The sequence below is a fragment of the Hyperoodon ampullatus genome (assembly GCF_949752795.1).
Source record: "Hyperoodon ampullatus genome assembly, chromosome: 12".
In the NCBI taxonomy this organism is placed as follows: Eukaryota; Metazoa; Chordata; class Mammalia; order Artiodactyla; family Ziphiidae; genus Hyperoodon; species Hyperoodon ampullatus.
In genome coordinates, this window is record NC_136925.1 from 79,591,503 (window position 1) to 79,607,257 (window position 15,755).

Sequence of the window (15,755 nt, forward strand, 5' to 3'; positions counted from 1 at the left end):
TGTTTTAATAAACCTGTCCGTGAGGACTGGTTTGGCTGGTCCAGTTGAAGTTCTAATTTAGGTTTAAATGAATTGTCCATTGTCACAACTCAAAAAGCACAAGTTATTTCCTTTTTAAGGAGAAAGTACTTGATTGCATTTGACATGAAGCCTTGGATAGTGATCTGGGAAGAAGATAACTGTAGAGATTAAGGCATAATTGTTTGATTAAAAAGCCTTGCTGTGCTCCCTTTCTGAATCAGTTTATATATAATTTTATATAAGTTACTGTATAAGTATACATCCATGCATTTTCATTTTCTATTTCTAATCGGTAGACCATTCCAAAGCCTCACCTTCACATTCCACCCATCAGAGCTCTCCAGGAGTTTAAATGGAGACTGTTTATTTTTTGGCTTTTACCAAAGTCAAAGCTATGCTTCAGAACTGTAACACTGAGATTGGATCTGAGAATCTTACTTTTCTCTCTCCTTTGCCCTGTCCCCCACCCTTTTTTTGAAGGATTGTTCTCCAGCTTCACTGCCAGGCAGCTGCATGGTACAGAGTATTTTATGCCACATTCTGTAACCTCCACACCTATGTGTGGAAATAACATAATGGACAGGGGGATTCCTACTTGTCTACAGAACCAATCCAAAGAAGTTGTTCTTCTGTTCTACTTTAGGCCACCATACATTAGGTCGCCTGCTTATCCCAGCCAGTCTGGGGCTGGCGGACGCCCCATGTTTTCTTCCCAGCACCCCAACTATGGCAACTCTCAGGCTCCCATGATGAACCAGCCTGACCAGTACGGGTAGGTAGCAACATGCCCTGACTTGCTGCGGGTCCTGGGCATTTTTTTAAACTGTTAATGAACATGCCATCTGGCTGCGAAAGGAACACCCAAAGTAAGAGAGTGAAAGACCTAAAAAGAAATCCATCTCAGAGGGGGCTGTCTTTTGTTTATTTTTGTTTGTTTTGGGTTTTTTGTTTGTTTTGTTCCGTTTCGTTTTTCATTCTCACCAGCAGTACTGTGGTAGTTTGGTGGAGACCTGCATGCCGCCCCCCAGATCCCGTCTTTGCATGGCTTCGGCATGGCTTCTTTCCTTCGTGCCTGAGAGGGAAACAAAAAACTTTCATCTACGTAAAAGTAATGAAGTCACCTACTCCAGCGTCATGTCCCCCACTGTTGTCGTTGTGTCGTCTAGGACTTGTATAGCACCGTTATCATGACTGTGTTAATTGTCATTCCTGCCACTACAGGGACCTGCTTCCACTCTCGCCCTGAATTCAGAGTGCGGTGGCCCCATGGAGCCCCACTGCAGGAGGCAGGGCTTAGGTTCTTAATAGGACTTGCAAGGGGCCTCGTGCCATCATCACTGAGCAAACATCTGTGCCAACGATTTCTATTATTTCCTTCTCCCAAGGAGGTTTAGAATATTAAAGTCACCAGGAGAATACAACCAAATAATGCAACACAGAATTTTTTTTCTAAACACAGTGTTGCCATATTATTATCAATTTCGACACAGGAATTACATACAGCAACAAAAAGTATCTCTTCTTTCCCACTACAAAACTATAATATCAGGCTGTCACTGTCTTTAGGTTAGTAAATACTCTTAAAGTATATTATTATTTTTACCGATATCATTTAGCATGTAGTAATAATAAGATCATCTCGCGTAGATTGAATAGTGTTAAGGAGTTAGTTTCAGCAGAAAGATACAACAATTTTGTAACATAAAACCGGAAACAATCAACTAGCTTTGTTTAAAGACTAAACTTACAGAACTGTGTTTTCACTACTTGTTATGAATGCATGACACAGAGAGCTTTTTTGTAGCTTTATATTCAATATACATTTATTTAGGCAACAACAGCAAATGATAATTTTGCAATTGAGAGTTCTAAATCCTGTAAACATGGTCCTCAATGTGGACCAACAAATAAAGAATTCTGTAAACATAATCCTAAAAGTGAAATAAGCGTAGAATGAGGTAAACATACTTATTTTGGAGAAATGGTCTTTCCTCTTTTTTCCTTTCTTGTGCTACTTTCAAGGTCACTTCATGAGTTAGTAGGAAGATAACAGTGGGGGGAGAAAAGCGTTTATCATCAGCTGCTAATCCATAGGATCTGTCCTTTACCAACTCAGGAGTCCTATTTAGACCCACAAAGCTAGTTTGGCTGTGCCTTGCCAAGCCACATTAAGCAGCTGTGTAAAATGAATTTAAATGGCATGCATCAGAGTAAAATGTCTTCCACTGGGGCAGAAAATCAATGTTAGCTAACCAGCACGGGAAGATCAAATCTGCGTTTCAGCCAGCAACATCCAGGTAGCTTCCTTAGAATACAACACCTCCTCCTTAATTAAAAATAAGAAAAAGGAAGATGTTGGAGTGATTCTTTGTAAATCACATGAAGCACAGTTGGCAAAGGCTCATCTTTGCAGCCCCATCTGTGTTAGCTCTGAATTTTGCCGTTTGCATTTACACTATTCTTTCTAAAAAAGAAAGAAAAAGTTTTATTTCTATTTTAAATCTTCCTTCCTTTGCACTTTGCAATAGACATAACCTGTTGTGCCCTTTTTTTTTTTAAAGTAGAAGCTTGAATGTGAGAAAACATGTATAGTACATGTTTCAGTGCTATGGGTTAGGAAATTTGATTTTCAACATGTTTTTGCTTTACTTAACAGCCCATTGAAGCAAACTTGTGTTTTTGCTTTTGTTCTTGTTTTCTTTCCCCATTGATAGGTCTGTCAGGGTAAAGTTAGGTTGGCAACTTGAAAAGCCAGTCCACTAAATGGCAGTCTCTCAGGAAGAAGTGGCCCAAGCCTTTCAGAAATACAATATTCACAGAGTTGGTTATAATGACTTCTTTCTCAAGTCAGAATCCCAAAGGGCCTAGAGCCTAAGAAAGAATCTGAAAAAGACAAATTAGTGATGGAGGGAGGGAGGGAGGGAGGGAGTGTGTGTGTGTGTGTGTGTGTGTGTGCGCGCGCGCGCGCGCACGCAATTAGAGACAGAAAGCTAACTGCAGAAATGAAGGATTATGGCAATTATGCTTCAGGCTTTTTCAGCTAGTTGGATGTAAAATAATATAGAGGAAAAAACACACAGATTAAACTTGTTAGAAGCTGTTTTACTAATTCCTTTTTTAAGAGTGCCATTGTGAGAGTAAAGCTGCTGTGGTGAATAAGTTAAGGAACATATGGATGAATTCTTTTTTCTTTGTCACCTTTTGAGTAAAGGACTCCCTCATTTTGATTTTCAGACAATTTACAATAGAATGTGATGAATCGTACTGTTCAGGTACTAGATTAGCTGAGTAATACTATACAATAATTTGAAATTAGCAATTTATATGTAATATCTGTCCAGGACCTCCCCCCATACACATTTGATATACTTTTTTACTCAGAAGATACCTTTCTGTGTTCAGTTTTAAAGCATTTCTAGATCATGTTCTATTCTTTTGAAGTAATGAGAAACAGAGAGTGGGAAATACTAGTTGTCTTACCGAAAGCCTAGTCAGGGCTGGCAGATGACCTTCATCTTCAGTGCAGTTCTGACGGCTGTCTGCAGCATCATGTCGGAGGGACTCTAAGACACTGTCAAAGCACAGACGAGCCAAGGTCGGCCAGAAGTTTAGGAAAGACTTTGGCCTACTGCTTCTAAAGAAGCATTTCCATGAATCCCAGGCTATATCATAATCCTTCATATTTTTTGAATGATTGACCTCTATGCTTAACACACACACACGTAAAATAAATTTCCCGTGGTCATTTAGTGTGTTTTGCATTCATTCTTTCATTCTAGGTGGCACCCACCTGGTACTGTCTGACAATTGACATCTCTGCCCAATAGAGCTGATCTGTGGATTTGGATATTTCAGCATTATCCAGATTTTTTTTTTTCTTGGAAATGAGCTCCCAGGATGATGCATGACTTCAGTGAACTTACAGAAGGCCTGGCAAGCCCTAGACCTTTAAGCCATGGTAGATTTTGATTCCTTGAAGTCAGCCATCCCCAGCACCTCCTATATCTCAACTTCAATCAAGTCTTCGGTGACTTGAGATGGTTTGTGTCAAAGTCCTGGCACAGATCTTTAGGATAATATTTTCACCAGGATAGCTTCCAAGAGGATATAGAATTTCAGTTGTACAATAATAGAATTTTAGATCTGGAAAGATTTTAGATGGCATCCAGTCTGTACCCCTCAATTTTATGATGAAGGAAACTGAGATCTACAGAGTTACCTGCCACGGGTTATTTAGTTAGTTACAGGCGGGGCGGAGTCGACCCCAGGGCCCTGTCTCCTACGCCTATGGCTCTTCCTTCTGCTTAGTGCTGTCTCTGTAGATTTTCTTTTTTTAAAAAAATCTCTTAATTTTACTTCTCCCTCATGTCTAAAGGCAAATCTCTTGATGCTAGTAGAAAGCAAACATTAATCAGTGTCTTATTGGAGATGCTATTTCTTGCATCGAAGTCTGGATTGTTTTTCTTTAGCTCAGCCTTTGTTGTGTCTGAAAGGAAGGGAGCGCTTTGCTGCTTTCCACGCAGACTACCTGCACATCAGGAGCGGTTTGTTTCTGGAACCACACGCCTTATGAAGTGAAGCGACAGTTTACTTGATGGCACACAGCTGGGTTTGAATTTCTGTCCTTTTCCCCCTTCGATCGCCCACCAGTGGCGCTTTAACATGTTGCATTCTTGAGACTGGAGCGTAGCTGTTAAAATAAGGATTCTGAGTCGTGCAGGAGCAGAACCAGAAGTTGGCATTTTTACCCAGATAAATGCGTGCACCTGCGTGATGCTGATACAAGCAATAGCTGTCCCTTCAGAGACTCCCCATTGAACCCACTTAATAGCAGACAGAGGAAGACTCTCAGACTTCTTAGTTTTTTTAAAAAGAAAGAAAGAGCAAAAACGAGTCCATTTGAAAAGTCTCATTTCTCCTGCTGAGGAGGGAATTTTTATACTGAATATCACAACCGTGAGTCTGGAGACTTACATCTTAATTCTTAAGTCATACCAAAAGCTAGGATAACTGAAATTAGCTTTTAAATATTTTTGGTTTTAGTAAAGTAGGAGATGAGGGATTTTAATTAATATTATTTTCCAATCTTAGCCACTCTTTAACAGGGTGAATCAATTTCATGAAGTCTTAACCATAAGGTAGCTCGATCAGTAGCAGCCTAACGATTGATGTTGACGCAGCTGAATGTTTTGTGAGAGTCTGAGCAGTGGTTCCTCTGCTTGGGAACAGGTAGCTGCACGTACAGACCCTGGTGGATTGGGCCTGCGTAGACGCTTATACCTGTGTCTTACGTGCACCATCCTCCCCCGCCACACACACACACAGCTTCCAGCACCTCTTCTTCAGTGGGGTGTATTTATAATTCATTTCCCCTGTTGCTATTTGCCAGCAAGGCACTTTTTCTCTATTTTTTTCCTCTGAAGCCAGTATGACTCAGTCTGCTGATGGGCTAGGAGGCACTGATGCGGAAACACAGTAATGGAGACAGTGCATTAACACATCAAAGAGAAGGGGCAAAAACGCATGTGTATGCAGCCTCAGTCATAGTGGGTCCACGGGCTTAAAGAGCTGTGAGTGATCTGTGTTAACTAAGAATTTAGCCCTTTGGATTTGGGACAATTAGGTATTAAAATAATAGCTATGATTTGAAAAGTCATGTTATTGAAAGACAAAGCGAAAAGATTTCAAAGGCTTAAATAGAGTTTTAATTTTTACAATTAAATGTTAGCCTTTGTTTTAACATCTAAACACTATGGTTTAATTTTTAGCTCCTTTTTTGCCTTCAAAATTTAGAATTTGAATGCATATTGCTGTGTTGGTATTTTAAGATTATGATTTCAATCAAATCTTTTAGAGTTCCAGAATTTTTATAGCAGCCATAAAGTACGTTTATTAGTCTTCAAATCAAAAAGTAGTAAAACACTAATTTTTAAAATACTGAGAGATTTTTTTTTTAAGTTTAATGAGATCCAAGGAATCAAAGTATGAAATGTACAGCGAACCTTTAATGGACTCGAGTCTGTGAAGTTCCTTAAACCACTGGTTGTTATCTAGAGAGATTTTTAAATATACACACACACCCTCACCCCAGCCTCACGCCAGGTGAGGCTTGTGAGCCTGTGTTTTTTATAAACCCACTGGGTGATCCTGGTGTAGAAAAACAGCACAAATCTGGGGATTGCATTAGGGAATCCTGCTGCTGAGGAGCACTAGTGAAAAACACAGAGGGAGGAGGCAAGGAAGCCCAAGCTCGGAGAGCCCGTGCTCTGTACCTGATAGACGCTGACTGAAGAAAAGACTGGACTAGAGCTGGGGACACTGGATAGAACTAGAAGGAACTGACGTTTAAACAGACCTGATACCGTGACTCAGGCTTTGGCGATCTTTTGTCTCACTTTCTACCTCTGAGCATCCTCTCAGATATCAGTATCTTCCTGATACTCTGAGATATTCCAAGTTCCCCTCCATTCCTAGAACTGCCTTCTTTATTCAGAATGTCTTCTCTCCACATCCCAGTCTGCACCTCTCACAGCTGGGTGCTGTCCTTACGTCTAAGAGAGCTCTCAGTGATGTGTGTATCGGGTTGGGGCTCTGATTAACCACGCGAGTCCTCCATCAGTGGAGTGTGTGCCCAGGTTCACTCATCCAGGCCACTTGTCTTCCTTTCTAACCTCACAGGCCCACTAACATCTCTTCCCCCACATACCACATTCTCACACCGGACAAACTGGGAATATCACATCTAGAATCAGCATTACAGTCCACCCGTCACTGGAAAAAATCAGCAACCCAGCCCAGCCAATCCCAGCTCTTCAGAGTTGTTAAGGGTAGGAGTGCTGAGATCACATTGGTCTCAGGTAGTACCAGTGGCCTCAGCACCAACCTGCGAGGCTTTCAGGTTGAAACCAGGAAGTGTCAAGTTGTTCTCAGTCTGAAATCTCATAACCTTAGCAGGGTTTGGGGCTGAAGGCAACAAGAACAGTTTGTAAGTGATGAAGAGGCTGTGATCCGGGTCTTGGTCTTTCCCAGTCTGGGGTTGGGGAGGTGTCATGGGTGACCGTGTGAAGATCATAGGCGGGGGGGCTGCATTGTCTGACTGCCCAGAGGGCCTCTTAGTCGGTATCGTTAAGCCTGTGGGAGCAACTCCCTGAGGCTCTCCTAATCTTGACCTTCATTCTTACTTTGAACTCTATTTCCATTACATAGATTAAAAAACAAAACCAAACCATAAGGCTTTGTCCCTTGCTTTGAAAGTTAACTCTTACTGGATTGCCTTTGATTGTTAAATACCTACCAGTAGGAACTTGCTAGGTCCTGCCCCTCCAGCTTCTCGGGCCAGAGCACCTGGTGTGGACATAAAGAGCTATAGTTCTGCTCAGCTATCAGGACTTTCTTGCAACATTTTTTACCCTAATTTTGAACGGTGTTTTGCTGAAATAAATTAAGTAACTTTGTGGCCCAAGGCCACCTGTAGCTCAGAAAATCTGTAAGAATTTTAGGAGGATTTTTTTGTAAGTTGGAAATAACCATATTGATATATTTCCTGGCACTGCGGCCCTGGACAAGTGCATTCCTTGTTAGAGGGTTTGACAGAATGTTGCTGTGGTAAAGTGTATGAGATGCGGATCTCAGGACCCAAATTCCATTTTATTTTTTTTAGCCAACAGCCTGGTCCATTAAGGTACAAGAAGTCTGAATGCACGTGAGACCTGTGCCCTCTCACTTGTCCCCTCCTAAAGCAGCACTGGGGTCAGCTCGTTGATGCCTGCTTCCTGGCTCCTCAGTAGCTGCCACGCCCATTTGCTGCCTGCGTCCCAGGTGCCCAAACCTCCAAGGAGACCCACTCCCGTGTCGGTTCGCTCTCCCTTACGGCTTGTACCCAGGAAGGCAGTGTCCTGGTGTAAAGGTGGCAACTCCTATCGCGGAGAAGGAATAGCCTTTGTAAATCATTCAAGGTCTTAATGGTATTATGATGTCAAGATAAACTTTCTTAAAGATCTTTAATATAATGAAGTTAGAAAGGGGCACTTTTTTCTTTCTAAGGGGGACGTCAGAGGCAACTAGTTTTTCTTTCACAAGGTTCAACAGATCTCATTTTTACCAGACAAGGGAACTGTGCCAGTGACGTCTTGTTAGAGGCCAGTCGGAAGCCACGGGTGCCAGCACCCACCCAACAAAGTGCCGGGCTCCCCTCTTGCAGGGAAAAGACAGGTTTGGGGCCCAGTGCTGCCCCTGTGGCTTTCGTAACGCCCTGCCCTTGAAGGAAGTGCTGATGTCAAAACCTCTGAATGTAGCATCTTCAGAAGGGAGTTTTTTAGTTCATTTTTGTATGATTGCCAGTAAACAGTTCATAAGAACAGAACGATGGGTTTAACAAACCAAAATCAACTTTGAGATGAAGAGAACAGTCTTAGTTATCAATTACCAAAATTCAAGGAGCCAGATAGTTCTTGCACTTTCTTCACACCCCGATAAGGAAGTCTCTCGCTTCAGAAGCCTAGAGCTCTATTTGTTCTCCTGGCTGCTTTGAGAGAGAAGGTGAAGATCAGTCAGCTGCTTTAGGAACAACTAAAACGGGTTACCTGCACACTGAAGCGAAAAGGGAGTACTGAATCTTGAAATTGCACGACAGGTGCCATTTTAGAGTGAGTGCCAGGAGCAGATCTGGGAACAGGTTGGAGCCCTTTGAGAAGTCTGCAGGAAATAGTTAACAAAAAGGGAAACAAGGTCTCTGATGTTACAGGGTTTCAGGACATTCAGCATGGAATATGCAGGATTCCTCCGTGCTTGGTGGAAACGGCTTCACTGAGATGCAGGGGTGAAAATACAGCTCTCTGGAGAAAGGTGGAGAGAACCAGGAGGAGTCCTTAAGGCACAGAGAGGCCCTGTGGGCAACGCCACGTTATATAGGCCCGTGGCAGAGACACGCATGGGACAAGTTATGCTCTGAAGAGTTATCTGCAAATATACACTCACCAAAGACCGTTCTGGAGAATTTGCTAACAAAGTCATTACTCCCCTCTATTGAAAGGGTCTTTTTCATGGAGATGTTGAATGTTATTACATTCCTCTTTGCCCATGCTTAAAGGAAGAAAAAAAAAAAGAAAACTTAAATGTATCAATTACCAAAGGGTTTGGGGAGTTATTAATTTATAGCTGGGAAGTGACTGATAATTGTTGCTCTAGCTGATTTGTTGCTGTCATCATACCCACTTCGGCTCTCCTTAAGGGAACAGGCTGCCTTGAAAAGAGGTGATGTTCACACAGGGAAGATCTTAGAAAACAGACCAAGAAGTCTTGTAAAGGGCGTTCCTGCCTAGGGAGGAAGGCGGACGGAAAGGACTCGCCCTCCGCTTCCCAGACTTGGGTCTCCAGCCGCCCCCGCGACGTGGCCTCCTGGCAGCTCAGACCCCACGTGTCCAGAGCGCAGCTCACGTCTCTCGCGGGTCTTCCCTCGCAGCAGCGGCCCCTTACCTGCCCCTTGTACAGCCGGGCAGCCAGGGGACGTCGGGCCACCTTTTCTCTCCCCACAATGTCTGACTCATCACCGAGTGCTGCGGGTCTACCTCTGGGGGAGCGCTCAGCTCCCCGTCACTCCCACCCCGGTTCCGCGCGCTACCTTGTCTCATCTGGACTCGCGTGACAGCCGCACACCTGTTGCCCTGCGTTCGTTCTTCCTGCCTCTCCTGTGCCCTCCCCGCCGTCCCCCAGCCAGAGGACCATGCCTTTGAAATGCACATCCTTTTCTGCCATTTCTCCTGCTTAAACCTCTCGTCTCTGCCGGCTGCTCTTAGGGTACAGGCGAAACCCCAGGGAACAGTAAGCCCCACGTGACCTGGCCCCGCCCTCTCCCTCTCATCTCTTAATCTCTCCTCTCCTCCCCTCCTCACCTGACTGAGTCCCTTTCCATCCCTCAGATCTCACCTGAGGAGGGGGGTCAGAGGGGCCAGCATCCCTTCCTCAGGGAACGTGCTCTGACCTCCTCATTATAAGCACCCCCAGCGTGTGCACCTCTCCTTTATCCTCACGGCGTGGTTGCAGTTGGACACTCCCTGCTCTGGTTACTTGACTCGTGTTTGCTTTTGTCTGGGCCTGCCGGTGGGCTCCTTCCTCCCTTGCCCCTCCCACACCCATCATGCACACGTGTCTGTAACTGTCAGCTACAAAGAAGGTATTTCTGACTAATTTTGTTATTATAGCACGCCTTCCTGAGTGAAAGGGGTGCGACAGTTTTTTAAAAAGTAGTGTGTGGCTGTGCATCTTTCTAGGAATCTACAGATTTTTAACTCATTGGCACTTGCATTTGTTCTTTGTCTTTGGTTTAATGATATAAGCGCCACTTTACCTTCACAGGGTTGATTTCTAGCCAAAGCAACTGGCTTGTCGAGATTATGATTTCCCCACTAGAACTGCAGTTGCATTTGCTGTCACAGGTGTACTGATGGATTAGCCACACCGAAAATGGGCTGCAGTTCGGACAGCTTTCACTTCTGTTTTGATTGTGTTGTTTTGGGGGCAAAGCTAGCGATTTTCGTTCTTCAGATATTAGATTTTAAATAATCTTGACTGAATGTGTCCCTCTTGGTACTGCTTTGGAAGAGCTGCTGTGTAACTTAGGTTGAAAGTCTGTTTCACCAGTGATCTGGACACGTATGTGCAAATTATTTGTTTATAAAACCGATTATTTGTGTTTATTAAAATAGGGCATCCTGTGTAATGTTATGGATACGATTGGAGCTCTCCGAGGTTGAACTGCTGGAATTGGGCTTTTCAAAGTTTCAAGTTCCTGGTTCTGATAACTACTGGGCTTAAGTGGGAAAGTACCCCAAGTTTTAGTGTTAGTCTCATTTATTTTGTCAATAAGCAGTCTTTTCTGGCTTCATAACTTAAACTACATCCATAGTGACAGTCCGTAGGGAGAAAGATACATATATTTGGCAGTCAGGCCGTTGTCCGATGAAGCATGCACTGCTTTATGTTCCTTTTGAGCATAATTCAGTAATGATATTTTCAGTGCTAGGATTCTTCAGAGTGGAGCTTCTCTCCGTGTGTCTTTGCCACTAGACTTTATATAAAGTGGCTTCACTCACCTCGTGTCTATTTCCAGAGCGTTTCTTCTGTCTGTCCCTCCCCTCCTCCGAGGAGCTGTATCCGAAATCCATTCATCGTCAAAATAAACATATCCCACTCTCCAGTCTATCCCTCTTGAGAAAAAGTAGTGGTTGCTAAAACAATATGGCCTAAAGATTCTTTTAAAGCACGAAAATCATATACAGACTTTATTTTACTTTAAATTTTATTGTAGTTAAAAACACGATATTTAGAAATGTGTGGTTACTCTGTATTGGATTTCGTACTGACATTTTTACCTGCTAAAATTCAAACTGTGGTGGGAAGCTGTATTCTCCTTTCTGTTTTCACGGTGAACCATTGGAAATGGTCACTTTAAAATCGGTGTTTGCTTCTGGGTTTTTTCCCCCAAAGCCAGCCCTTTATTGGCAGATTAACGTGTAATGTTTGAGAAATCTCCAAAGTGAATAAAAGGATGAGCCATGAGACACCACCTGTGTGTGTGTAGACCGAGGAGTGCTGGAGGGAAGTGCGCTTGCCAGCTCCACTTCTGAATCATTCTCGTTGTCATCACCTGCTTTTTGTCATGGAATGACAGATCTTAAACACTTAGGTCTAGTCCCAACTGAAGACCAATTCATGTGCCTCTGGTTACTCTGCAAGTCCGCACGTTTACATAGCAACCGCCTACGTCACACCTCGACACTCCCGAGCCGGGGGAGTCCTGCCGGGCTGTGCCCCGGCCCCCTGGCCCCCGGCCAGCGCAGGGCCGCGTGGTAGTAAGCGCCTTGTGATTTGTGGCGCCGCCCAACACGGTCGGTTCCGCAGGGCGCAGTCCAGTAGCCGCCTCAGCAGCATAACAGCAACAAAACGTTATTTTCCAATATTTTTATCACCCCTACCCCCAGCCATTATTGGGCATTCACTGCCACAGCCATTGCGGGTTAGGAATCCGTGCCGTCAGGAGAGCGGTCATTCGTAACAAAAACCATCTGAGCCCATAGACCCGCTAGAAACAACATCCCAGCTGTTCACAGACCCAAAGATCAAGGTAGGGCACTTTGCTCTTCCAGGTACAACTTACGTCTTAGTAGGGTTTTACGTTGAAAATACTTCCCTCACGTCAGTTTGTATTTTTGCCTGTTTTTGTTTTGTCGCTCTTGTTTCGTTTTGAAAACAAGAAACTGGTGACTTGTTGCTTTTCTCTCCTAATTCCATTTGGAGCATTCCAAATGCTGCTGTGGTCAGAAAGAGAGCCGGTAGTCGGTGAGCGCTGCCTCTGGAAAGGGACCAGCGTCCTCTGAGGCTGCTGTGGTCCTGGTAATAATGGTCGTTGGCCCAACCAAGTCAGCGTTCTGTCATGAGCCCTGGAAGTGCGCTTATGTCAGCGACACCACAGTGAGCTGGAGTGCTCGGCCTCGTCAGAGAGGCAGCCATCTGATGTGTCCTTCCAGAAAACAAATCGTCTCGATTTCCAAAATTCAACAGAGGGCATTGAAAGCTCTTTTTTAGTATCAAGCCCATTCTGCTTGTTCAAAATTACCAATAGTCTTGGCAGTCATTTCCAAAGCAGTAATGAATAGGATTTCTTCTGTGATGATGACAGACTGGCTCTCTCCCCCGTTTAGACAGGTGGCCAAGTGCTATGCTCGTGGCCGCACGTGCCCTGCTCTCCTGGGAAGGCCCGTTTCCCTCTCAGCTCCTTCCTTGCTTGGATACTACCCAAGAGGCCCGTAGCACCCAGGATAAACTCCCTCCTCAAGGCCGGTGTCCAGGGGGCTGGTCTGTCCACTTCCACTACCTCTCACTGTGTCCACCTCGCTGAGTGAGCCCTCCAGGAGGCCCAGAGGAAAGCACCGCTCTGATTTGTCACTTTCTACACCAGAAGAGGAGTGTGGTAGACAAAAGGAAGGAGCACAACAGGCTGCTTTGTCTCATCGGGAGTTAGCGTTGTTACAGGGCCCTTAGAGAGGAAGTATATAGCATACTGGGCTGAAAGGAGGCTTGGGAACTTCTGTTTCTGCCACTTACTGTGTGTCTTCAGGCAAGTTATTTAGTCTCTCTGATCCTCATTTTCTTTCTCTGTGTGTGAACATAAAGCCACCTCCCTTCCTCCAGGAACTTAAAAAATGAAATGTGTAAAGTACCTAGAAATCATGCCACGCATATTTGTAAGTACTTGATAAGTTGTTGATGTTATTATCAGTTCCTCCATGTTCAGATGTAAAAACTGAGGCTAAGAGAGCCAAAGTGATTTTCCCCCTGGATCCCAGTGACAGTGGAAGGTGTCACTAGTGACAGAGTCAAGAGCCCTGGCTTTTCAACCAGACTCTTAAAACTATAAGCATAGTTTAATTGAGGACCATTGTAACCAGCAACTGACATCCACCACATGGACCTTTAAATCTTTAACTTTTTGTTATTTTAAGTATATTTTTTAAAACCTCTGTTATGTGCACTTTCATCATCTTGCGGTGATTGAAGATGAACTGTGCAGACTTGGGGGAGAAATAATAGATTAGAGTTGGGCCTTTGAGGTTACTTAATTGAACCATCTGCCTGATGGATTTTATACTCTGATTCTCTTTTTCCACCTTAGTTATAAACAAGTGTGCTTAAGGAACTGTTAGCTTCATACACACGTTAGTTCCACCACATGTGAAACTGAATTTGGCGGAAGTTTGAAAAGGGGGCCATCTTTCAAAATGCCTATTCACAAATGATTATGTTCTCTATCAATTCATTCATTTAACAAAGACTTTTTAGTAGCTATGATGTGCTCATTCGTACTTCTCCGAAGGCATATACACCTATAAGAGCCAAAACATGAACACAAATTATTTTAATACACAAAGGAAAATGCAGAAGCTATAAAGCTATAAAAAGCTACATAGGCACAGAGTCTGGAGAAGACAGAGCTTCCAGGTCGGAGAATAAGGGCAGCCTTCATAGAGGAGGCTGCCCCTAAAACTGGATCTTGAAGGACAGGTCAAAGCAATCACTGACTTGGAAGTAGTCTCCACAAAACACAGCCTGTTCATGAGTTAAGGATGCTCTTCATGTGATTTATCAGCTAAAGAAATTAAGAGGACAGTCCCAACAGGTGCTACTTGTTTTCCTTTGAAACAGTTACACGAATGCTAAATCGTCTTTTTGAATGAAACTCCTCAGAAGAGAACCTAAGATAGTGAAGTCAATGCCAACAGTCTACATTGCTGATGTTTAAGACCCTAACCATATAGGGATATGTTCATAGCTGCCGGGCAGCGTATTTTAAGTATTTGATGACCTAAGGGTTCATCGGAAGCCACTAGGTGATCTTGGGCGCACCCTAGTGAACTGCCGTCTAGTCCCACCAGTGTTAGTTATTCGAAGCGGGGGTAGGTGAGCTGTGGTTCGGGGCAGAAGTAAGACTCCCTCCCTCCCAGAGCTTCACTCACAACAGTAGCCTCTCAGACTTCTGGAACATTCTTTCCAAACCGTCATAAGTGTTAGTTTGTACAGAACTTCTCTGAATGGTTGGTAAAATATTTAAAAGAAAGAAAAGACCACTCAAATCTTTGGTACTTTGAATTTTCAGATAGACCATGTTTGAACTTCTTCTACCAAGCAGAAAGTTAAATCCACTGAAAATAGCTACACAAAAAGAATCGTATTTTTTTAATGACTTGTGTTAATTTCTTAAAGAATCTCTTAAAATTTTTTTTTTACTATTCATTAAGAGCCACCAAATGACAGTTTAATGGAGGTGGAGGGGTTGTCATTACAATTAGTTTGTAACAGATAAACAACGTGTCTGGGGATTTTTACCTCTGCTATCAGCTCTCCTCCTAAGAGTAAACGTTAGTCGCCAAAACTGTGATACGTTTTTAAATGTATACTATTTACATAAGAAAAGCTTGACTACAACAGTGGAGTCTTTTCAGGATTTTGCCACATTGCCAGCATCTTTCTTTTGGCATTGTAGTTTTCCTGGGACAATTAAACCTCTTCTCCCCACCTTTCCCTGTCTCATTCCAGCCGTTAGAGACATGACATTATGTGACAGTTGTCTCCTTCAGATCAAAGAATACCCTTTTCCTCTTTGCAAGAGTGAAGAGAAGTTTGTCTTTCCCAGAGCAGAGCGTAGGCACAAAACTAACAAAACTAAGTCACCAGAAAAATGAGTCTGCACAGCAGTGGGGGAGGGGTGCCTGGGAGCCCACGGGGACACGTAGAGCCCGTCTAAAAGCTCCCCTTCCCTTCTGTCACAGGAGACGTCCTACAACAGAAGTGGAAGTCTGATGTTTACTGTGTAATTTTAATATAGGGAAACTGATGTGTTTTTAACAGTACCTCATCGCAGAATGTCGAAGGGAGCTTTGGAGATGCTTTCTCCAGTATTCATTATATCAGAGAAGTTAGGTCAAAGAAAAATGTTTTTTAAACAACACTTTCACGCTGCCCATTCGTTTTCTGTTTCTCGATTTTTGGTTTTCGATGGGAGGATATTAAGTAGTGTTAATAAAGAGTCAGATCTTTTTAAATGTTAGACATTAATTTTGCTTGCTTTTGTAATTCCTGTTCTTATTTCAAGTTCCCCTTTTCCTGCTTATATTCCTCGATATAAATTATAACCTGGAACACCAGACATGATTATCTGTGGAACTTACATTGTTTGGAAT

At 43.4% G+C, this 15,755-nt stretch overlaps 1 protein-coding gene across 3 annotated transcripts in view; it reads left to right on the forward strand.

Moving 5' to 3' along the window:
- Positions 1-15,755, forward strand: part of ARID1B (AT-rich interaction domain 1B) — a 409,620-nt gene that overhangs the window by 353,202 nt on the left and 40,663 nt on the right. The window lies entirely within an intron of this gene.